This window comes from Thunnus thynnus, chromosome 19, assembly GCF_963924715.1.
Source record: "Thunnus thynnus chromosome 19, fThuThy2.1, whole genome shotgun sequence".
NCBI lineage: Eukaryota > Metazoa > Chordata > Actinopteri > Scombriformes > Scombridae > Thunnus > Thunnus thynnus.
The window spans coordinates 30,313,475-30,340,125 of NC_089535.1; the positions used below are offsets into that span (position 1 = coordinate 30,313,475).

The 26,651-nt window shown below is 39.6% G+C and overlaps 1 protein-coding gene and 1 pseudogene across 1 annotated transcript in view; both read right to left on the minus strand.

Annotated features, from left to right (window-relative positions):
• LOC137170995 (thyrotropin receptor-like) overlaps positions 1 to 26,651 on the minus strand; it is a 38,909-nt gene that overhangs the window by 4,954 nt on the left and 7,304 nt on the right. The gene's annotated exons all lie outside the window — the stretch shown is intronic.
• Positions 22,768 to 24,809, minus strand: LOC137170997 (uncharacterized; annotated as a pseudogene).

Below are 26,651 nucleotides of genomic sequence, written 5' to 3' on the forward strand. Positions count from 1 at the left end.
TGGCCCCTGTGGGCAAAAGTGGAAATGTTTCCCTGAATGAAGACTGCATTTCTCATAAGCACCATCACCGTGTGTTGTAAAGATCTTGATCTGGCTAGCATGTGCATTTGTTTTGGAAGCGAGTGAAAGAAAGACCCAACTTGTTTGTAATACTTTTTTAAACACAGCTGTTTTCAGGATGCATAGCGATGAGGTTATGTATCTGTTTGTGGCTGTTTGTATCTGCTTGTACGATTAATTGTAATATGACGATTGTGAAACAAAGTAAAATTTGTTTTAGTACCGTTCATACACCTATGTTACATGAAAGAATTCATTCACACCAAATCCAGCAATGCAGCACCTTCCCACGGAGGTGTACTCATGCTTTAGTACGTAACCACCGTGAAACAATCAGAAAATAATGTTTTATTTCTCTCATTCACTACTTTGTTCTTGCTACTGCCATTCCCTCTTCATTCAATCTCTAGCTCGCTTGAGCACCACTGCTCTTGCTCTCTCTCTTACTCTATCTCTCGCCTCTTTAAAATGAGTCGGGACAACAAGTCTAACTTTGCTTTTAATGTTATCAAACAAAGAGAAATGCCCTCCCCTCGTCCTAGTAATGTCTTTGTACTCCCTCATGCTACAATGCTACATGTAATGTTAACAAACATAGGCTCTTCTGGTCTGCATGCTGTAAATCGTTTTGTCTGATTTTGTAGGGTATCCAACCTGGTGGCAGGCATTTAGAATAACTAAACATAGCACAAAAAGTAAGGAAATTTGTGTTTGGTAGATTATTTCTTTAATGTAACAATGCCTCTTGGCAATAAGTCTTATACCATTGGAAAGCCTGTTTATTTCCCTTTTAAATGGTGCCACATTTGTAAGGAACATGCATTTGTGGGATGAGCAGCAGAGCTGAGTATGTGGGTTGCGCCCATGAAAAATATGCCAAATCTTCTCTGCCAATGCCAAACTGCTTATTTTGCTGTTGCTATTGACTCTTGTTTTGAGCTTCTGGTACCCCCAGCGAGCATGGGCCCTGTGAGCATCGGCATGCAATGTTTTGACTGATCTGGATAGGGCCTGTGCGATAGAGCAACTCCTAGTTGGTGTTCCACAAAACCAAATTGAGGCAGTATTTGGAGTGAGCCCTAGTACCATCTCCAAAGTGAAGGCCAAGCTCCATATAACAGGGGATGCCAGAGACAGGCCGCGAAGTGGCCGTTTTTAAGCTGTTTGGCATTGGCAGAGAAGATTTGGCATAAACAAAAGAAAAGTCATTCATAAAAATCTAATAAAAATTAAAACCACTACTGCAATAGTACAACAAAATAAGAGAATTAAATGTGGACTCTTGAACATTAGATCTCTGTCATCTAAAGCCATATTAGTAAATGATTTAATCTCAGATCATCATATTGATTTATTTTGTCTTACTGAAACCTGGCTGTGTCATGAAGAATTTGTCAGCCTAAATGAATCCACACCCCCAGTCATATTAATACTCACATTCCTCGAGACACTGGCCGAGGAGGTGGAGTTGCAGCCATTTTCAACTCAAGCCTAATCATCTACCCTAGACCTAAATTTAATTATAACTCATTCGAAAGCCTTGTTCTTAATCTCTCTCACCCAACCTGGAAACTTTACAGCCAGTTCTATGTGTTATATTGTACCGTCCTCCTGGTCCATACTCTGAATTCCTATCTGAATTCTCAGAGATTTTATCAAACTTAGTCTTTAGTATCGATAAAGTAATTATAGTAGGTGATTTTAATAGTCATGTGGACGTTGATAATGATAGTCTCAGTACTGCGTTTATCTCATTATTAGACTCAATTGGCTTCTCTCAGTGTGTAAATACTCACTGTCTTAACCACACCCTCAACCTTGTTCTGACTTATGGGATTGAAATTGAACATTTAATAATTTTTCCACAAAATCCTATTTTATCAGATCATTTTTTAATAACTTTTTAATTCCTATTACTGGATTACACACCATTAGACAAAAATGTCTTCACTAGATGTCTATTTGATAGTGCTGTAGCTAAATTTAAGGAAGCAATTCCATCAGTTCTGAATTCAATGCCATGTCTCAATACTGCAGAGGACTCTTATGTTAACTTTAGTCTCTCCCAAATTGATAATCATGTTGATAGTGTTGCAGGCTCATTACGAATAACACTTGACTCCATTGCCCCCTTAAAAAGGAAGATAATAAAACGTAAGAGGTTAGCTCCATGGTATAACTCCCAAACCCGCAAATTAAAGCAAACATCGCGAAAATTGGAAAGGATTTGGCGTTCCACCAAAGTGGAAGAATCTCGCTTAGTCTGGCAAGATAGTCTTAAAACATATAGGAAGGCCCTCTGTAATGCCAGAGCCGCCTATTACTCAGCATTAATAGAAGAGAATAAAAACAGCCCTTGGTTCCTTTTCAGCACTTTGGCCAGGCTGACAAAGAATCATAACTCTATTGATCCATGTATTCCTATAGCTCTCAGTAGTAATGACTTTATGAGCTTCTTTAATGATAAAATTCTAACTATTAGAGGCAAAATTCACCACCTCCTGCCCTCAACAGGCACCGATTTCTCCCCAAACACAGGCACCTTAGAAACAGCTGTAAATCCTGACATATATTTGGACTGTTTTTCTCCAGTCGACTTTTCTGAACTAACTTCAATGATTTGTTCAGCTAAACCATCAACCTGTCTCTTAGACCCCATCCCAACTAGGCTGCTTAAGGAAGCCTTACCCTTAGTTAGCGCTTCTTTACTAGATATGATCAATCTGTCTTTAGTAACAGGCTATGTACCACAGTCCTTTCAAGTAGCTGTAATTAAACCTCTTCTTAAGAAGCCTACTCTTGATTCAGGCATTTTAGCCAATAAATAGACCTATTTCTAACCTTCCATTTCTCTCTAAGATCCTTGAGAAAGCAGTCTCCAATCAGTTATGTGACCTTCTACATAACAATAGTTTATTTGAGGATTTTCAGCCAGGATTTAGAGCGCATCATGGCACAGAGACAGCACTGGTGAAAGTCACAAATGACCTCCTAACTGCATCAGACAAAGGATTTCTCTCCATACTTGTCCTGTTAGATCTTAGTGCCGCATTCAACACAATTGACCATCAAATCCTTTTGCAGAGACTGGAACATTTAATTGGCATTAAAGGAACTGCATTAAGCTGGTTTCAGTCCTATTTATCAGACCGATTTCAGTTTGTACATGTTAATGATGAATCCTCCATGAAGGCAAAAGTTAGACACGAAGTTCCACACTATTCCGAAGTTCCAATACTATTCACCTTGTATATGCTTCCTTTAGGTAATATTATTAGGAAACAGATGATGCCCAATTATATTTATCAATGAAGCCTGATGAAACCAATCAGTTAAACAAACTCCAAGTATGCCTTAAGGACATAAAGACCTAGATGACCTGCAATTTTCTTCTACTAAACTCAGATAAAACTGAAGTTATTGTGCTTGGCCCTAAACACCTTAGAAAGACATTATCTAATGATATAGCTACTCTGGATGGCATTACCCTGGATTCCAGCACCACCGTAAGGAATCTGGGAGTTATCTTTGATCAGGATATGTCCTTCAACTCCCACATGAATCAAATTTCAAAGACTGCCTTTTTTCACTTACGTAATATTGCAAAAATCAGGCACATCCTGTCCCAAAAAGATGCAGAAAAACTAGTCCATACATTTGTTACTTCTAGGCTGGATTACTGCAATTCCTTATTATCAGGCTGCCCTAACAAGTCTCTAAAGACTCTCCAGCTGGTCCAGAATGCAGCTGCATGTGTACTGACTAAAACTAGAAAAAGAGATCACATTTCTCCCATTTTAGCTTCGCTACATTGGCTTCTTGTAAAATCTAGAATAGAATTTAAAATCCTTCTCCTAACTTACAAAGCCCTTAATGGTCAGGCACCATCATATCTTGAAGACCTCATAGTACCGTATTTTCCCACTAGAACACTGCGCTCTCAGAATGCAGGCGTACTGGTGGTTCCTACAGTCTTTAAAAGTAGAATGGGAGGCAGAGCCTTCAGCTATCAGGCTCCTCTCTTGTGGAACCATCTTCCAGATTTGGTCCAGGGCGCAGACAGCCTCTCTATGTTTAAGAGTAGACTTAAAACTTTTTTTTTTTGATAAAGCTTATAGTTAGGGCCGACCAGGGTCACCTTGGATCGGCCCTTAGGCCTAGACTGCTGGGGGACTTCCCATGATGCACTGAGCTCCTCTCTTCTCCTCCTCCTCTCCATCTGTATGCATTCATGTAACATCAGTGCATGTCACTAACTTTGCTTCTTCCCCGGAGTTCTTTGTGCTTTCTCATCTTGCAGGAAACCCTGGGACGTAGGCCGAGCCTTCACGGTCCTTCGCAGTCCTGTTGGCATCCTTCCCTGGCTATTGCTACTTATTGTTATTGTTATGATTGTTATTCTGTGTGTGCCTGGCCACTGACCTGAATGAGTTCTAATTTGACAAATAGACAGTCCTGATACCATTCCCCCTGACTCCAGTCATCAGCCCAAGCCCACTAGCTCCAGCTCCTCCACCTCTGTGGGGTCTGAGCCTCTGCTCAACTGCCTAGCTCAGTGGCAACCTCCTTGCTTTCCCCTACAACAATGACTGATGTTAACAGGCTGTTCAATAGACAGAGACCCCACTAAGCAGCCATGTCACTCCCTACACCCTGCAGGTGTTCAAAGCATGGGTGTAGATTTGAGTATGGACAGTAGAGAGTCCATACCAATATCAATGTGTTGCTTCAGTGTTTCCCCTATAATTGTACAGGCCTGGTGGGTCGCCAGGCCAATGAGAAACCCTGCCAGGCCAAAAAATATTTTTTTATGCCAAAAAATATTTTTTTATGGCAAAAATAACACCAAATATCCATTAATTCAGAAATCAAAAGCGTTTGGGATCCTCTGTGCAGTGCTGTTTTGAAACATGAGTTAACCTCTGTGTCCTTGCCTCTTGGTACTTATATCCTTTTAAAGAACAGGGCAGTACTTAATATGTGTGTGTAGTGGGTAGGGATTTGCAGAGAGCCCAGTATTTGTATTTGTATCTGTATTTGTTGAGGCAGCAAAATTATTTGTATTTGTATTTGTATTCGAATAAAAGTGGACGGAGGCTTAAAAATCCTGTTTTTGTTTTTATTACACTTTTAATTTTAGAAAATTAAAGTGTTACAATAAGTGTTCATGAAGCTTGTTCATGAAGCTTGTTCATGAAGTGTGTGTCAGTAGCGCAGGTGGATGTGACTCCCCTCACTGAGAGATAGACGTCACAGCGGAGTAGAGGAGAGACACTGAGATAGCGATGTAACCGACCTGCACGCTGGTATTTGACATGGTTTATTTTTCTTCCTGAAAACAAATAATTTTTTGAAATATTTGTATGAAACAAATATTCCGTCAAAAAACCCACTATTTGTGCTTTGCCGAATAATGTATTTGTATTCAGGCACACCCCTAGTAGCGGGTGAGTGAGTGGTTGAGTGAGAGAGCGAGTGGCAGAAAAGTGATGGTGAATGCGAGTGGAGCAGAGGTTAGCAGTAAGTTGTCAGTCTGGCAGTAAATGTACAGTACAGGCTATAGTGTGTCAGTTAATAAATGCTGCAGCTTGTAAAGACCAAGAAAAGTCACATCTGTTTTTTCCCCAAGTGCTGGAAAAGTGAAGGGGGTTAGCTCAAAAGTTAGTAACAATGGATTAGTCTAACCTGAAAACGCTAAACAGAGAAATAGAGAACAGAGAAATATATGGCTGCTGAGTCTCCCAACTCCCGACAATCCTATCCCCTTTCCATGAGTCGATTGAGGGCAGAATTATTATTGTATATCATTTATGACATAAACAGTATTTATAAGGTAAATAAGTAACAGCTTGTCCAACTGATTGTTGACTTTTGTGAAATTCAGTCATAATTTTATTATGAAAAACCTATCAGCACAAACTAGCACAGAGACACAAAGAGCTGCAGGTTCTCAGGTGAGCTCTGACGTCATACTGAAAGGTCATAAGCTCAGGATTTGAATGAAAAATAATGCAAGTTTTTGAGATGATTTAAAGATAGGTTTGAGCATTGCTGTGGCTCTGTCATGAAACTCTTGAGTTATGTCTCCCAAATCAACTAATCGAAAGAAAGACAGAGCCACATAATTTCAGTTGAGGTTCGAAAATGATTTACAACAGATAGTTGGTTTAAACAGTATGGCACATTACAGGTTTTCATACATTTATTTTCTTGTAACAGTTATTGTGAAAATCTATCATATTGGAGATTGGGCTAAACAGGCTTGTAAATTTTCCAAACTTTGCACATATGTCAGAAGTCATGAAGAATTTCATATTTTATGGGTCTTGGCCATGGGGGAGGCAAAATGGCTGGAGGACGCTCCCTAGAAAATTTCAAACTTGAAGCCCCTTTTTCAAAATTGACGTTAATGAACGAAATTTGGTAGGGACATGTATCATGGCCAGACCCATGATACATGAAATCCTCTTGGAGCCATAACCTAAATCCAACAGGAAGTGGGCCATTTTCAATTTAATTTGCAATTTTTCACAAATTTTTCCATTTGCAGGTGTTGTGTTTTAACAGACTCCACCTAGAGATTTAACCCAACAGACTTTAAATTTGGTCAATGTCATCTAAAGATCTTTGTGATAAAAAGTTATCAAAATCTTGAGTTTTCATGGAACGCTGTTACCGTGGCAGTGCAGTGAACTTTGATGTTTTGCCATGAAACAGAAAGCTCAGGAGGTAGAGCGGTTCGTCCACTAATCGGAAGATCGGTGGTTCGATTCCCGGCTCCTCCAGTCCACATGCCGATGTGTCCTTGGGCAAGACACTTAACCCCAAAATTGCTCCTGATGGCTGTGCCATCAGTGTATGAATGTGTGTGAATGGTTAGCTTTCTCTGATGGGCAGGTTGGGACATTGCATGGTAGCCCCTGTACCCATTCAGTGTATGAATGTGTGTGAATGGGTGAATGTGATTCGTAGTGTAAAAAGCGCTTTGAGTGGTCGGAAGACTAGAAAGGCGCTATACAAGTACAGTCCATTTACCATTTACCATTTATAACTTAAATATATATTGTTCAATCTGCGCCAATTTTTTTACGCTTGATAAGAGTCCCAGACTGAACACATCTACATGTCAATATTGAGTCATAGTCATAGTGCCACCTACTGGCAACAGGAAGTTACAGGTGCTGTGCTTATACACTCTCTGCCTAGCCAGTTGAACTTTGAAGAGCGTGAGTTTACAACGTGAGTTTGCAATGCTGTTGCATTTCAGTGTTTCACCTTTGCAAAACAAACTGTTGTAACTCGTCAGATCTTTCCCAAATTTCACATGTTTGATAAGAGTCCCAGTCTGAAGACATGTATAGGACAATATTGAACAACAGTAATACCTACTGGCAACAGGAAGTTATATGCCCCATACTTTTACTAACTACTCCTAGCAGGTTAACCAGATACCTAAAATTTGGTCAGCTAAATTATAATACAATGATGATGCTAAATGATGAAGTGTTTGTGTTTTCATCAAAGTCATCAAGTCAAAGTCCCCACTTTTAAATTTGATGTAGATGAATGAAATTTGGTAGGCACATGTATCATGTCCAGATGCACAAAATAGTCTCTTGGAGCCATACCCTAAGTTCAACAGGAAGTCAGCAATTTTGAATTTATATTGAAATTTTAGCGCAGTTTTTGCAATTTGCAGGCACTGTATTTTGACAAACTCCTCCTAGAGATTTAACTCGACTGACTTCAAATTTGGTCTGTGTCATCGAAAGACATTTACAATGTTATCAAAATCTTGACTTTTCATTGAACGCTGTTGTCGTGGTGATGCAGCAAACTTCGATGTTTCGCCATGGAGCTTGAAGTTGTTGTATGTACATTGTCCAACCTGTACCAAATTTCTCATGCTTGATAAAAGAGTCCCGGCCTGAACACATCTGCATGTCAATATTGACTCATAGTCATAGCACCACATATGGACAACAGGAAGTCAGCCTTGTATGACAAACATCATCTGACTGACATGGAATTTACAGGGACATGATATACAGCAAGATGACATAGTGGCCACAGGAAGTGATATTTAACTCCTTCGTGCAACGTTCAATATTCATGAAAATGCAGATGCATTTGAGTCATCCTCTACTAAATATATTGTGGCATTAATGACCCTCTTGTGTAGCACTGCCTACTGGAAACAGGAAATCCAGCCTTATGTGACAAACATCATCTGATTTACATGGAATTTACATGTTGTGGTTCGAGCAGGCTCCATAGGGCCCCCAAATGCCATTTTGGAACAAAGTTTCTTTGATGTTCATGAAATTTAATGGGTTCATTGCGCTCAGCATGCTCGACATATTTTTTCAAATGTTTTCACCGCACAGGAAGTTGGCCATTTTGGATTTCGTGCATCAATTTTCATTTTACGAACACGTTTGTGGTCTTTAGGATGCACGAAAACTCATACTTTTTACCTATGTTTGAATTAGTAAGTATTGCGATTAGTATCACAATTGGGCTTGGGCGTGGCACCTCAGCTCTATAGCTCCACCTAATTACTTTTAGCATTTTTGAGGTGCTAGGGGTGTTCGAAAACTCACAAAACCTTGCACATGCATCAAAATTTATATCTGATATGGGTCTTAGGGTGTGGCAAAGTGGCTCGAGGGCGCCACCTAGAAAATTTCAGAGTCAAAGCCCCCACCTTTAAATATGACGTGAATTTATGAAATATGGTAGACAGATTTAACATCTCCAGATTTTCAAAAAAAAGCCTCATGGAGCCATACCCTAAGTCCAACAGTACGTCTGCCATTTTGAATCTACTTTGCATTTGTGAAGCCATTGGCAGGTGTTGTATTTTAACAAACTCCTCCTAGACATTTAACCCGAGCAATTTGGTAGGTTACATCTAAACACCTTTGTGATGCTAATTTGTGAAGCTTTTTAGTTAATTGCAAAGTTCTGTAGTGATTGGGCTCGGACGTGGTCAGTAGGCTCCATAGTGCCCCCAAACGCAGGGCCATTTTGGAAGTTTCTTTGATGTGCATCAAATTGGGTGGGTTCATTCATCATTATCAACATAATACATGTTTTTTCAATTTTTTTTACACAAAAGGAAGTCAGCTATTTTGGATTTCAGTTGTCATTCTATGAACATGTTTTAGGCCTTTAGGATGTGCAAAACCTCAGAAAACTTTGCGCCCATGTTCAAACATGTAAATATTTCAATTAGTATCACAACTGGGCTTGGGCATGGCTTTTCAGCTCCCACTAATTACTTTTAGCATATTTTAGGAACTAAGGGTGCTGGAAAACTCACAAAGCTTTGCACATGTATCAGTAGTGGTATAACTTGATATCTGATATGGGTCTTCAGTTTGGGTGAGGCAAAATGCCCCAAGGGCACCCCCTAGAAAAGTCAAAGCCTCAACCTTTAAATTTGATGTAGATGTACAAAGTTTGGTCGGCAGATGTACCATCTTCAGACTTAAAAGAAAGCCTCTTGGAGCCATACCCTAAATCCAACAGGAAGTCTGCCATTTTGAATCTAATTTGCATTTTTTTCATTAAGTGAAGCCATCGACAGATGTACTTTAACAAACTCCTCCTAGAAATTTAACCCAAACAACTTCAAATTTGATAGGTAACATCTACAAACCTTTGCAATCTTAAATTGCGAAGATTTTTAGTTTTCATGGAATACCCTTTGTGTGGCGTGCCAGTGAATTTTGCCCAAAACGTGTTTAAACTGTAGCTCCACTTTATATTGTCCAGTCTACCAAAATTTCTCATGTTTGATAAGAGTCAAGGCCTGAACACATATATATGCTCATATTGAGTCATAGTCATTGCACCAACTAATGGCAACAGCAATTCAGCCTTATGTGACAAAAGTCATCATGAAGTTTACATGGTGTGGTCTACACATGATATACATATGACATGACGTCTGGGTGTGGGTGTTGTCTAGTGCCACATAGTGGACACAGGAAGTAATAGTTATTTCCTACATGCAATGTCAAATATTCATGAAAATGTATATTATTTGCCTTTTGGTAAATGTATTGTTGAATTAATATTTAACTTATTTAGTATTGCCTAAGTGCAACAGGAAGTGAGACTTAAATGACACATAGTTCATCAAATATATACACAATTTCCAATGAGTCATCGCCAGCACCATATACTGCAGGCAATAATATTTTACCCATTCACACAATGTCTGATAATCCTGACATTTCAGAGTTGTGTCAACAGACCTCCAATAGTGATACCACAGCTGCCACTCCCTCCAACACACGTGAGGTGTGAGGGCCCGTCCATCGCTGCTTGCAGCTTTAATTATTACTATTATTCCCCCATGCCATTGCATTTTTGAGGGGCTTAGGATGCTCGAAAACTCACAAAAATTGGCATACAGAACTGACGAAAATTCAAATTTGATTGGTTACATATAAAGCAGTGGTGGCTGGTGACTCAAAAAATTGGCGAGGACAGGAGGAAAACCAATATGGAATCTTACAACAAATCTCATCATACTATATAATTGTCCCCCACCCAATGAAATTGGGGGTGTGGGGGGCAATTTTATATGCCAATAAAACAATTGCTTTCAAAAACAAAAGCCCCTGAGTGGTGAAAAGGTTGCTTTTTTGAAGACATTTAGCATATACATACTGTTTCTAAACAAAGAAGTGCTCATTTCAGCCCTGGAGTGGTCCAGATGTGTCATTTTACCAACAAAATTAACTTCTAATTCATAGTATTGTTCTATTGTGACAAGGGATTTATGTTCTCATCAAAAACAGACAACATATCACATGATTTACACATTTCCTGTGTATTTTCTGGTATTCAAAAATATATAAAGTACCACAAATCTTATAATCTGATACAGGTACAGATCAGTGCTGAATATAAGAAAGACTGAACACTAAACATTCACAGATCTAAAAGTGTGGGTTCACATCAAAAAGTACTGATGCATGTATCAAATACATGACTTACACACTCTTATCTATATGCACAACATACAAAATATTGTCTACAAAGCTGACACGTTAACGTTTCTTGTTCTAGTTACTTTAAGCTTTACTCAATATGCAGCTCAGCCTAAAAACGAATGAAGAAAGCAAGCAGCAAGACCTCCTGCACACTCATTCACAAATCACACATCAACAGGTTACTGAACAACCACTCAGTTAAAAACTGGATCAATTCAAAATGAATGAGTGAGTCCAGACAGCTCACTGTAACTTCAACAAGCAAACTAATTAAGATTAAATTAGGGTGAGGGTCCAGCCCGAACAGCTGAGGCAGCAAGGCCCGGGGATGCTCCAGCCACTCCCCGGTGGCGTCCTGCTGCACCCCCCCAGTCCAAATCCATTCTCCCATTAGCTTAACAACAGGCTACAACAAGCCAAATGTTGCATTGGCTAACAGAAGCAGCTATCTACTGCTCGATAAAAGAAGTGAAACGTAACTGCTAAATCTGAAAAAAGGAGATTTGGACTACCACTTTACCAAATACAGTTGGAGAGATTTGAAGGGGAAATTTGGAAACTGTCCTTGGACCAGCGTGATGTCAATACTATATTCTGGTTGTTGATTGGTTAGGGAGGACATCCTCCCTTGGAGCATCATTTTACGTATTTTGACCAATCATAGATTAGCATGAAAAAAAATGAAGTACATTAAACTGAGATAAGAGATCCCACCCTAAGGAGGACAGCACAAATTTCACCTGCTTGATTGGAGTCCAGGCCTGAACACATCTATATTTCAACACTGAGTCATAGTTATTGCGCCACCAACTGACAACACAAAGTCAGCGGCCATTTTGGAACAAAATTACTTTGATTTTCATGAAATTCAGTGGGATCATTGCTCTTATCATCCTGCCCAGAATTTCTTTTTTAAATTTTTTCCCTCTGATCTTTAGGATGTGCAAAAATTCACAAAACTTTGCAAGTGTTTGAAGTAGCATGTGTCTTGATTTGGTATCTTAATTGGGCTTGGGTGTGGGACATCGGCTATATAGCGCCCCCCCAATTACTTTTAGCATTTTTGCGGTGGTGGGGGTGCTCTAAAACTGAAGTGTTGAAACCTGACAATTAATATGGGTCTTGGGTGTGACTAAATTGCTTACTAAATGGTCCACTACAAAATTTCAAAGTCCAATCCCCCACCTTTAACCACCATTTTACACCAAACCTGTGCCAAAGCTTATTTCCTAAGGTGCTCCAAAGCATATATCAACAGCATGTTCGCTGGAAAACATGCTAAAGGCTGATTTATGGTAGGTCATTCAACACTTTTGACAAGTGTCACTCAACAGAAAAGACGTATTTTCGACAGAAAAAAGTGTTGCTCAACAGAATTTTGTTAGGTTGTGGACACTGTCATATTTGTTATTTCACAGTGTGTTTTCAGTTCACTAAAGTTAATTGTGACATTTTGGTCACCTAAAAACAGTCTTGTTCAGCACTTGGTTGTAATAAAAGAGCCATCAATGAGTTGGATGATCAGTTTTTCCAGTGAGTACGTTTTGTTTGAACGGTTTTAGGCCTGTTTTTCACTAACGAAAATTAGCATTAGCATCAGCATTATCACTGTTAACCATAGATTGTAAATGCACCGTGCTAACCAAGCTAGCTATGGTCAGCTCCACCCTCTCGTCCAAATATGGTGATGGTCAAATCGCTACACTCGAGACTTCAAAACGGCAGTTCGCAAACCAGTGGGTGATGTCACAGTGATTACATCCATATTTTTTACAGTCTATGATACAAAGTCAATGCAAAACCTGAACCTACATACCTGAAATTCACATCATTCATGTATTTGTGCAAGTTGAAAATATTGAACTTGGAAGCATATTGGTGCTGCTGCTGATAATTTCTGGAGGAATAAACACTACCCAGAACACCACAGCAGTCACACCAGATTCTGCTCTAATCCAGAGACATTTACCAGCAGGAGTTTGTTTTTTAAAGTTTTGGGATTAAAAATTGATTTATCTTCACTTTCACTTCTCAACCTAACTTAGCCGGAGCTAACACTGGAGTCACATACCCCTCTCAGCTGCTGTCATCAATAATAAACATCTTAAATGCTGGTCAGTTTATATAATTCTAAAGTTACACAGTATGTAGATATCTATGTGTTCGAACATGTCACTGCTGTGTTGTGGGGTGGCTGTGGCTCAGGAGGTAGCGCGGGTTGTCCACTAATTGGAAGATTGGTGGTTCGATTTCCAGCTCCTCCAGTCCGCATGTCGAAGTGTCCTTGGGCTGAACCAAGGTACTGAACCCCAAATTGCTCCTGATGGCTGTGCCATGAGTGTATGAATGTGTGTGAATGGTTAGTTTCCTCTGATGGGCAGGGACCTTGCATGGCAGCCCCTGTACCCATTTAGCGTATGAATGTGTGCGTGAATGGGTGAATGTGGCTCATAGTGTTTGAGTGGTCGGAAGACTAGAAAGGCGCTATACAAGTACAGTCCCTTAACCATCTATGCCTTTAGATGATATTACTTTGAGTGTGGATGGAGCAGCTAATATTTGCAAATCTGGTCTGAACTTCTTCAGAAAATAAGCATTTTAAAAGTTTTTTGCTTGTCATCCTGTAGACAGACCTGACAAAGCATGAATTCAGACTACATGTCGGTATCATGATGTAGTTATTTCAGCATCCATTTGATTTGTTTATTGCTATTTAATCACAGCAAAATCTAAGTTTATTTTGGGTTCATACCACTTTAAGGTCTGTAGTTGTCATCTAGGAAGTGCAGTAAATTAATGGATTTTTGGGAGGAGTTTGGTGTGACTGGTTAATGCAGTTTATCACAGCAAAAGAAACAGAAGAGTTGCCACTGGATCTCTCAGTGTTTACAGATAAGTGTTGGTATCACTGCTGTTAGTAGGAGGAATGAGCCATCATGATGGCAGGCAGGCTGAGCTTAAACAACATCGTGACATCACCGTGCTGGCTCTCATTGCCCAGGTGGGGACTAGTCAGTGCCTGCCATTGCTTGCTGGCAAGCTGGTAAGTCCAAGGCTGAAAAGTGAAGCCAATGTGGAAGTGACTTAAACCTGCATTCTCTCTAATGGCCAGCAGGGAGCAACTCCACTGGCTCCAAAAAGAAGTCTGATTGTATGGAAGTCTATGAGAAAATGACCCTATTTCTCACTTGATTTATTACCTCAGTAAACAGTTTCCTGTCTTCTTCAATACATCATGATGTTCATTTTGTAAATTATGGTCCCATTTAGAGTAAAATAGATGATAAAGTAGGGCATGCTTTAGAGCCTGGCTACATTGTCAATAATCAACACTAGACCTACATTTAATTATAATTCATTCAAAAGCCTTTTTCTAAGTCTCTCCCACCCAACCTGGAAAACTTTATGGCCAATTCTATTTGTTATAGTGTACCATCCACCTTCCCTGTTTTCATCTGAATTCTCAGAGTGTTCATCAAATCTAGTCCTTAGAACAGATAAAGTAATTATAGTAGGTGACTTTAATATTCATGTGGATGTTGATAATGATAGCCTTAGCACTGGTTTATCTCATTATTAGGCTCAATTGGCTTCTCTCAGAGTGTAAATAAATCCACTCACTGTCTTAAGCACTCCCTCAACTTTGTTCTGACATATGGCATTGAAATCGAACATTTAATAGTTTTTCCACAAAATCCTTTCTTATCAGACCATTACTTAACAACTTTTGAATTCCTATTACTAGACTACACATTAGATAAGAAGGTCTTCACTAGATCTATATGACAGTAGTGTATCAGTCAACTTCCCATGACGCACTGAGCTCCTCTGTCCTCCTCCTCCTCTCCATCTGTATGCATTCATGTACCATCAATGCATGTTACTAATTTAGCTTCTTCTCCTTCCCCAGCTATTGTTGCTTTTATTGTTATTGATATGATTGTTGTTTTTCTGCCCCCCCCCCCCTCTCTCCCTCCTCTTTCTCTCTCTCTCTCAACCCAACCGGTCAAAGAAGATGGCCGCCCACCAAGAGCCAGGTTCTGCTTGAGGTTTCTACCTGTTAAAGGGGAGTTTTTCCTTACCGCTATCACCAAGTGCTTGCTCATGGGGGAATTGTTGGGTCTCTGTAAATTAAAGAGTGCAGTCTAGACCTGCTCTATGTGAAAAGTGCCCTGAGATGGCTTTTGTTGTGATTTGGCGCTATATAAATAAAAACTGACTGAATTGATTGATTGTTCAATCAATCAGACTTTATTTGTATAGCACTTTTCATATAAATACAATGTAACACAAAGTGCTTTGGACTATAAAAACAACACAATCCCCACCACACTGTAACCGCTTCAGTGCCAGTAACCAAGACTTCAGTTTTGTCCTGGTTGAACTGTAAAAAATTCTCTGTCATCCATAATATGATATTTGGAATACAGTTAAAAAGGGCATCGATTCGCCCTGGATAATCATGAGAGATGGCGATGATAAAGCTGTGTGTCATCAGCATAGCTATGGAAACTGATGCTGTGCCTCCTGATGATGTTTCCAAATGGCAACATGTAAAGGTTAAAAAGTGTAGGACCTAAAATTGAATCTTGTGGCATCAGCAGTAGGGAAAACATGCATCTGAAGAGAAGAATTTACAATGGTAAGCAAATCGTCATAAAATTATTTTAAAAAGGATGTGGGAATGGGATCTAGAAAGCAGGTTGCTGGTTTTAATTGAGAAATAACTTTGCCAAGCATCTCAGCATCAACCAGGACACATTTTCAAGTGTTTCCTCATGTAAAAACAAAGGTTCTGGGGTGTTAAAATTTATATGCTGAAATTGAGGTAAAGTCTATCTAATAATGTCTATTTTTCTTCTGAAGTGGACTGCAAAATCTTCCAACAACAATTATGTCTTCCAACTACATTTGTAGTTGGAAGACATACTGCCAGACTGTGTAAAAGCAGGGTTAATTAGACGATCAGTGGTTGAGAAGAGGATCTTGGGGTCAGTTATAAATTTTGAATAGTGAGCTTGTCTTGCCCATTTGATTTCCTTATTGTAAATACTCAGCTGTTAATGGAAAATTAGGTAATTGACTGTTAATTATTCTTTCTCCACCTTCTCTCTGCTGTGCGACAATTTCCTTTTTAATTGCTTAATTTTTTCGTTTCTCCAGGGAGCTGTTGGATTAGTGATAATCTTTTTCAGTCTTAGTGGGACTACTGTGTTGAAGGTTGACCTTAGTTTTGACCTTAGTTTTGTTAAAATTATCTACAATGAAATCACGAGGGGGGTAAAATGTCTGCAGGAATGTCACCTAAAAGATCAATAAAATTTGCAGCCACTTCAGTAGTAAGATAACGTTTCCCGAGTTCATTCTGAAATATCCTGTTGTATAAAACCATTGAAAGTAAAAAAGAAACAGAGGTGATCTGACAAGCCCACATCCACAACTGAAGAGATACTAGCAGATAGGCCATAGGTTTTTACAAGGTTTAACATCTGGCCTCTGTTATGAGTAGTCTGAATAACATGTTGAGTAAAATTCATACAGTTAAGCAAATTTGATAATTCTGGAGCAAAAGAGTCTGATTGATTGTCCACATGCAAGTTAAAATCACCTAAAATAAACATTTTTTGTAGTTGACGTGGATAATTGACAGTAATTCTGGTCTGAAATAAAAGAAGTGCATCGTTTGGGTGGTCTGTAAAGTGTCATACACAGTATAGAAGGGCTGCTGAAAATGAAGGAGTGATGTTCAAAAGATGTGTATTCATCAAATGTAATGTCTTTAAAACCAAGTGACGCTGAGAGGATGGTTGCTGTACCGCCACCTTTTTACCTTTCTATGGTAATATGAAAAATTGAAGTTTGGTGGTGAGGCTTCAGTGAGAATAGCTGTCTCACTTAAAAACATACAGTCAATATTATTATCTAAAATCAGGTCATTAATAATAAATGTCTTGTTTAAAACAGATCTGACGTTTAAAAGTGCCATATTCAGGGTCACTGGCAAGGTATTCTTGAGTGGTGATTATCAGATGGTGGTTTATGTGAGTATACAGATCTGAGATTATTAAAATCAACACTGTTTGATGTTATGTTGTTTAGTGTTATGTTTGTTGGTGATAACGATGGGAATTATTGAATTGTTAGGAAAATCAATGGGTCTGAGTTTGGTAGAAAAAGTATTACTGTTAGATGCGGAAGTAGCTAAATTTAAGGAAGCAATTCCATCAGCACTGAATTCAATGCCATGTCTCAATTCTACAGAGCCCTCATATGCTAACTTCAGTCCCTCCCAAATTGAACCTTTATTCTGTCCCTTGCGTGCGTGGCTCTACACGAAGTGACAGATAGCTAAACAGGTGTACTAGGCACTGAAAGGTTTAAATGATGACTCAGATGTGGAAGTAAAGTTGACGTCTGTTTACTTGTATATTACATTTAATTTATGTAAGTAAAAAGAGTGTAGAAATATAAATACTTGCTTAGTACTACACAATTAAACCAACGTTTGCGCTATATTTGGGGATTTAGGTAATTATCTATAAATCTCCCCAAATATTAAATAAAACAACAAAATATGCATCAATCCTTATCTATAAAGATAAAACATGTAATATAAACTTACAAACAAAGCTTCTCCAAGGTTCAACACAGGTGGATGCAAAGGATTAAACAGAGAGACTTCTGGAGCACCTTGCTGTGCAAAATTTCAATCAAAATGGCCGGTCTCAGACTACGACCTTACCCATGTGATCACAAATAACCAATAGAGAACAAGTACAATGAGCTGACAATAATCTCCAAAGCAACCACTAGGAGATGCTAAAATGCGCTTTAACTACATGTAACAAAATAACCTTGTTGATAGTGCCGCAGGCTCATTGCGAATGACAACTGACTCCGTCGCCCTTTTCAAAAAGAAGATAATAAAACATAAGAGGTTAGCTCCATGATATAACTCCCAAACTTGCATATTAAAGCAAACATCACAAAAATTTGAAAGGATAAGGAATTCCACCAAACCGGAAGAATCTCGCTTAGTCTGGCAAGATAATTTTAAAACATATAGGAAGGCTCTCTGCAATGCCAGAGCCGCCTATTACTCATCATCAGTAGACGAGAATAAAAACAGCCTCAGGTTCCTTTTCAGCACTTTGGCCAGACTGACAAAGAGTCACAACTGTATTGATCTATGTATTCCTATTCGGTCTTTAAGTGTGACGTAACACCCTTTCAAAATACTATTTCCGGATCCAAATGCTCTGTCAGATACTCAAAACAAACGACAATGGTGGAACCAGTGAACCTGTTTACAATCACTTCTTTCCTCAGTGAGGTACCTGCGAGAGTAGAAAAAGGTTTAAATTCCTTCAGTACTAACAGAGAGGTCAGTGTAGCTGTTCTGCATGGTGGAATAATAAAGGATAGCATCCAGGTATCACAGAAAAAGAGAGTTTACAAGGTTGAGGTGAGTTAGAAGTTTGCAGTAAGACAGCTAGCTAGTTGACATCTAAAGATGATATGCCAAAAAAAAAAAAAAACTGCTATAACTTCGGATGTAAACGAAGATGAAAAACTTCATATGTACCAGCTATGTTTTGGAGTGCTAGTGAAGTTAGCAACAGAAGTATTGTTAGGCTAATATCTTTTAGATGTGTTAGGGTGAGGGTTGAATTGTTTTCAATACAATGTTAGGTTCATGTTGAGGGACAGGCAGTAAGGTATAGCAGCTGCCAGTGCCCAGTCGGCCGAGACAAGTTCCACCATATGGCAGCTCTGCTGATTTGGGTAGAAAAAAATGTGTCCCACACTGATGTTGAGTGTGTGTGGAAGAGGGTAAAGATGCCGAGGACAGAAATATCAGCGAAGAGAGTGAGATGGCACCATCCCCAACACAAGGTTTGTAATTAATTTGCAAATGATGCTGTCTGATGTTGTTGCTTGTTTTGAATTATTTACTTAATGTAATATGTTGTTTAAAGCTATTGTATTATGTGAAGATGAATCGTATTTAATATAACATACACTCATGGTGTATCATGTCATACAATTATTTCAGATGGAATCAAAAGACCTGTCACCCAGGAGGACAAGGACTGGATATGGGCATCCCTGTCACAGCTTGGGCATTTTACTGGGATGAGGTGGATTTTGAGTCCAGAAACTCCTCGGGTATGACTTATGTCTTTTGTACTTTGATATTACAGATATCAGACTGTCCACTTTAATTGAAAGCGGACAGTCATACTGTATACACTATGTCGCCACCTAATTGACAAGGAAATCAACTATTTGTATTTGTAAAACTGTTTGCTTAACTTTAAATCTAGACTCTCCCTATCAAGACATTTGAGGGGCTGTTGACCAACCCAGGTCCCCAGGCAGAGGACAAGGCTCTTTATTTGCTGTCATCACTTGCAGTCACTGAGCAGGAGAAGCAGCAGATAGAGAGAGCCACAGTTGGGCAGGCAAAGAACACATTGTGGTAGGAAAGTGCATTAATAAAAACAGAACAAGATACAAGCTGAAACAATACAAAACTAGTTATTGAAACTGCTCTACTTTTCAGAAACTTTGTACAGAAACTGTTAGAAATTGTAGCAACTGCTGCAGAGAGTCAGATTGTTTTTACATGTAAATCTAATGCCAGTTGTTAAGCAAGAACTGTCAAGGTCAGTAGTCACTGCTTGGCCAGTACAACCTCAAAGAAGGATCCAAAGTAAGTTGTGGGTAATAAGTGATTATTTAAATTGAAGGTATATGTGTTCCTAAGAATACACTTAATAAGTCAGTGGTCACCAACCCTGCTTGTGCATATTTTAGGTATCACCTCACTCTAACAGACCTTATCCTAATTATTAACCTGTTATCAAGCCCTTGGCAAGCTTCAGCTGCTTGATAACAAGTTAATGGTTAGAATCAGGTGTGTTAGAGTGGGGCGATACCTCAAACATGTAGGGCAGTAGCTCTCCAGGAGCAGGGTTGGTGACCACTGTAATAGATGTTATATTTTTTGTTTTGTTTTTTTAAAGGCATGTGATCATCCTCCATGAGCCAAGGGCAAAGCAGCAATACACGGAGCGCACAGGTGTTGTTATCCAGGAGAGGGGATTGTTCCTGTCTGACAGCAGTGTACTTGGTGGATCTCCAGATGGGACAGTGTCTGACGATTGCATTATAGGGGTGAAATGTCCGTGGTCAGCCAGAGCCAAGACCATCCTACAAGCAGCAGAGAGTAAGGACTTCTTCCTGGAGTTGGATGAAGAAACTGGTTCCCTGACACTAAAACAACTCCATGACCACTGGCATCAGATCCAGGGCAACCTACACCCGACTGGAGCTGACAGTTGTCACCTAATTGTATGGACTCCTCTTGACCTTGTCATCCTGCCAGTGCTCAACGATCCGACATGGGCTCTTAACATTGACATTATGTCACAAGTTAACCCTCACATACTGTTCAGGGTCGAATTCAGTGCTGGAAAGTAACTAAGTACATTTACTCAAGTATTGTACTTAAGCACAGTTCTGAGGTACTTGTATTTTACTTGAGTATTTCCGTTTGATGCTACTTTATATTTCCACTCCACTACATTTCAGAGGGAAATATTGTACTTTCTACTCCACTACATTTATTTGACATCGTCAGCTTTCAGATGAAGACACAAAAGATAATCCGTTATATTATGTTCTCCTGTTTTATGTAACATAGGACATTATATAGAGTGATTGTAAATGTTTTTTTATGCTTATATCTGCACTTGCACTTACCCTGCATTCATGATCTGTAAATACTAATGTCATTCGAATCAATCTGAACTGTTATATGAAATGAAGTTTTTGGCACTTAATGCAATGTTTGTAACACTTAATACAATATGTCTTTGACAAATATAGGTTTCATGATATAAAGAACAGTAACATCTTTTACGTGGTATTACTTTTTTAATTAGTTTTCTGCAAAACAAATCATTCATGAAAATCAATTTACAAGAATATACATTTATCTCAAAGGTCTTCATACCATGTCAATAAGCTATTTCAATCATGTCCTTATATAAACTGAGCACAAAAAGTAAGGAAATTAGTGTTTAGTAGATATTTCTTTGTTGTAACAATGCCTCTTGGCAATAAATCTTATACCGTTGGAAAGCCTGTTTATTTCCCCTTTAAATGGTGCCACATTTGTAAGGAACATGCATTTGTGTGATAAGCAGCAGAGCTGAGTATGTGGCTTGCGCCCATGAAAAATATGCCAAATCTTCTCTGCCAATGCCAAACAGCTTATTTTGCTGTTGCTATTTACTCTTGTTTTGAGCTTCTGGTACCCCCAGTGAGCATGGGCCCTGTGAGCATCAGCATGCCACGTTTGACTGATCTGGATAGGGCCCGTACGATAGGGTAACTTCAAGCTGGTGTTCCGCAAGACCAAGTTGCGGCATTATTTGGAGTTAGCCCTAGTACCATCTCCAAGGTGAAGGCCAAGTTCCATATAACGGGGGATGTCAGAGACAGGCCGCGAAATGGGCGTCTCAAGAAGACGACACCCCAAGACGACTGTTTCCTCACCCTCTCAGCACTTAGGTACCGTAGGCTGTCTCCTATAGATTTGCAGTCAAGGTTTGCAGGACGATATGGCCGATGGCTCTCTGCCCAGACAATCCGGAACAGACTGCATGCAGCCCATCTCCAGTCTCCAGTCTAGGGCTGCCAGGAGGCCTGCCATGACTGCCGTTCACAATCAGGCCTGTTTACGCTGGTGTCAGCAACACGTGCACCGGAACCTGAACATGTGGAGGAACATTATGTTCAGCAATGAGTCCAGATTCTGCCTACGGCAGTTGGATCATAGGGTCAAAGTGTGGAGAAGGCGTGGAGAAGGCTATGCTGATTGCTGCACCAATAGAGTAACATTGGTGGAGGCAGTGTGATGGTGTGGTGGTGTAGCATCATTGGAGGCAATCTCAATGCAGAGAGATATTGAGATGAGATTCTGCAACCAGTGGCAATCCCATATCTCCACAGTCTGGGAATGAACTCTATCCTCCAAAATGACAACGCTCGTCCCCACAGGGCAGGTTTGCCAGAATTTGGGAGTGGAGAGGATGGAATGGCCTGCCAGCAGTCCTGACCTCAACCCCATTGAACACTTGTGGGATCAGCTTGGGCGTGCTGTTCATGCCAGTATGACCAACACAACCACGTCGGCTGACTTGCAATAAATGCTGGTTGAAGAACGGGATGCCATCCCACAGCAGTGTGTGACCAGGCTGGTGACCAGCATGAGGAGGAGGTGCCAGGCTGTTGTGGCTGTGTATGCTTCTTCCACACACTACTGAGGCACCTGTTTGTTAAATGAATAAATTGTTAAATTGCCAATATGTCTTGTTTCTTCAAACTTCTTCAAATATTATCCAATCCACCAAACACCAAACAAAGGTCAATGGCAAAATAGACTGTTTCGCATTGGCAAAGAAGATTTGGCAAATTTTTCATGGGCGCAACCCACATACTCAGCTCTGCTGCTCATCCCACACAGGCATGTTCTTTACAAATGTGGCACCATTTAAAAGGGGAATAAACAGGCTTTCAAATGGTATGAGATTTATTGCCAAGAAGCATTGTTACAACAAAGAAATAATCTACCAAACACAAATTTCCTTACTTTTTGTGCTAAGTTTACATGTAACAAATCCTTATGGCCACTGGGAAACAGTCCTCCATATCTTTTAACACACTGACAATCGTTCATTCCATTTCGCGGAGAATGGATGTTTGCAAATTTGTAAGACACACACATACTTTCAGTATCTTGTTAATGTTTTTCCTGAACTGGTGTGGGATGTGGTGCAAAATTCTGTACAATTTCAGCCTCTGAGTGGAACGCTCCACATGCATCCTTGCATTGGAGATTAGCCTGTTATTGTTCACTTCCTCCTGTGTGAACTGTCGGTTTACGAGGAAAAACGGAATGTTCAGCAGCAACTCCCTCTGGCAAAATGTCCCGTATTGTGAAGCCCTTGTCTGCCATGACCATATCACTTGGCTGTAGATGCTGGAGAAGTCCATAGTCAGCTGTTAAGGCCTTGTCTGAGGCACTCCCACCGTACAGTGAAGGTGATTACCCCATTGGGAGCCACACCAATTAGAGCCTTCAGAGTGGTCCGTCCTTTGTACTGGCTGTACAAATGTCTCTGTGTGTCCAGGTTCTCTGTGTTAGAGACTGCAACCTCAGTGCAGTCAAGAACTATCCGATTGTTGAGAAAGGGCCGGAGCCAGTCTGGCAGTGATGTTTGGTTCTTGGCTGTTGAGGGGATGTTGTTCTCAAGTATACCAACTACAAAATGTCATACAGTGCACTAACGATAGTGATAAAGATGTTTGTTACTGTGGCTGTGCTACAATTAAACCTTGTTGCAAAGTCTATATGGCCGCAATTAAGTTTGAGTTTCATTAATGTCAGGAGCGACTGATCTACTAGGGGCATAATTTGGACAGTCCAATCAGAATGATATTGTAGCTCAAGGTTAGAAAGAAGTGCTTCCAAAACAGAACGGTGGCAGCATCGGGCAATCTGGTGAAATATTGGACTCTGTCAGGATTGGAGGAAATTTGGCTGAAGGAGAAAGTTTGCTTTTGTTTGTCCAATTTTTTTTCTAAATTTCTCATTCTCTTTTCTCATCATGTCATTCTCTATCTCAAGAACCACAAGACTTTGGGAAGTATCAGGGGTCTGTGCAGATGTTGGTTGATCAGTTGCTTCATCTTCACCACTGGTAGGAACGATTTCTTTCCTTCATTTAGGGGTATGGCTGAGGTGGTCAGGGAACTGGAAAGTCTTCCCATCATTCCATGCAAATGTGATGGCCCAGCAGCTTTGCCATCTGGGAAATGCCAACTGCACAACCTCGAGTTGCAGTTTGGTGTGAAGTTTTCACGCCTGTAAGAGAAATTGATCATCATTACTTTAGTTCTCTATTAGTTGTGCACAACAATTACAGTGAAGCAGTCACTGGCAATGGAAATCTTAAATCTCAGGCTGCCTCTAATAATGCTCAAATAATATGTATAGAAAAGAAGAAGATGCAAGCAAAAGTAAAAATAAGGATCTCAGATATAATATAGTGTAGAAGTTAAAATATAGTAATAAAATAGAATACAAGGGTAAAAATATAATACTGTAGTAGCATGTGCACAGAGTAATAATAAACTGCAATTTAGATAGGTTGTGCACTCTAAGAGATGGTGGAGATGAATGTGGCCTCTTTAACCAAGGAGAACATAAACATTAACAGTTTCACAACCAGTATATGCATAATGAGAACTAGTAAGGACAGGTAAAAATGGATTGTAAACAGATAACGTTAACTGGATGTAGACAGTAGTATCAGCTGTGCTCTTGCTTGGTTCGAACAAAAACACTGTAAAAAACCCATAACATTTATCAGGGATATCCGCAAAGAATTGGCTTGGCTTTTGCAAGTAGGTGCAAAAGCTAGTGCTAACCTAGCCAAAATTTTGTTTTTCTTCATTCATTTAAGAATTGTAACTCACCTTATTAACTGCAGCCATTTCCTCTTCTCTTTCTTGTCGCTAGGAAAGCGGTAGAATGACAATGGGGTCGTTTTTTTTGACTCAGATCTGTTTGAACAACGAGGAACACAGCACTGCGGCATATTGAAACGATGAGGCTTGGACCCAGAAATAGTATTTTGAAAAGGTGTTACGTCACGACTTAAAGACCAGATAACTCTCAGTAGCAACAACCTAATGAGCTTCTTTAATGATAAAATTCTAACTATTACAGACAAAATTCATCACCTCCAGCCTTCAAATACTACTGATTTACCCTCAAACACAAGAACTTTGGAAACAGCTGTAAAACCTGATATATATTTAGACTGTTTTTCTCCAATCGACCTTCTTGAACTAACTTCAACGATTTCTTCATCTAAACCATTAACCTGTCTCTTAGACCCCATCCCAACTAGGCTACTTAAGGAAGTCTCACTCTTAGTTAGCACTTCTTTACTAGATATTATCAATCTGTCTTTATTAACAGGCTATGTACCACAGTCCTTTCAAGTAGCTGTAATTAGACCTCTTCTTAAAATGCCTCTTCTTGATTCAGGCATTTTAACCAACTGTAGAGCTATATCTAACCTTCCCTTTCTCTCTAAGATCCTTGAGAAATTAGTTGCAAATCAGTTGTGTGACTTTCTGCATAACTATAGTTTATTTGAGGATTTTTTTTGCATTAAACTCGTTCAAATCCTATTTATCAGATCAATTTCAGTTTGTACACATTAACCATGAATCCTCCATGCATGTAAAAAGTTAGACAAGGAGTTCCACAAGGCTCTGTGCTTGGACCAATACTGGTCACCTTATATATGCTTCCTTTAAGTAATGTTATTTGGGAACATCCCATAAATTTTCATTGCTATGCAGATGATACCCAATCATATTTATCAATGAAGCCAGATGAATCCAATCAGTTAACTAAACTCCAAGCATGCCTTAAGGACATAAAGACCTGGATGACCTGCAATTTTCTGCCACTAAACTCTCCAAAACACTCCAAGGAATCTGATCTTTGATCAGGATATGTCCTTTAACTCCAACATAAAACAAATTTCAAGGACTGCCTTTTCTCAGCTACGTAATATTGCAAAAAATCAGGCACATCCTGTCTCAACTTTTTGATGCAGAAAAAGTATTCCACTCATTTGTTACTTCTAGGCTGGATAATTACAATTCCTTATTATCAGGCTGCCCTAAAGACTCTCCAACTGGTCCAGAACGCAGCTGCATGTGTACTGACAAAAACTAGGAAGAGAGATCATATTTCTCTCATTTTAGCTTCACTGCATTGGCTATGAGGCTCGAATCGAACTATTAACTGAACTTAAAGTTATTTTATTAATTTCATTTGTTTATTAAAAAAAAATATTAATAATACAAGGTACCAGTTTGCAGCTTCTTCTCTCATGTGGTCATTTAATGTTGCAAATAGCCATTTCTGCCTGAGAAACTTTGATCCCCTGTTATGGATGGTGAGGACCATGGCTGCAGGGATGCCATGGTGGCGTGGACCTGTGGGCGTCCTGCCTCAACACCCACTCCTGCTATTATTATTATATTTCTATTATTATTGCTAATATTGTTGTTATTTTGCTTCTCTGTGTCTCTCTCTCCCCTCTCCCCCAACCATAAAGGCAGATGCTGCCCACCTAGAGCCCGGTTCTGCTTGAGGTTTCTTGCTATTAAAGGGGAGTTTTTCCTTGCTGCTGTCACCAAGTGGTTGCTCATGGGAGAATGTTGGGTCTCTGTAAATTAAAGAGTATAGTCTAGACCTGCTCTGTGTGAAAAGTGAACTGTTATGATTTGGTGCATGAATTGAACTGATTTGTGATGGACAAGTCACTACCACTGCAACAACATTAGTTAGGTAATGTAAGCATGGCTTAACCCAGATTCACAGAGTATAGGTGTAACTGTTGCTATTTAAGTATGTTTTCAGTTCAAGAAAGTTAATTGTAACATTTTGGTCACCTAAAAAAGTCTCATTCAGCGTTTGGTCAT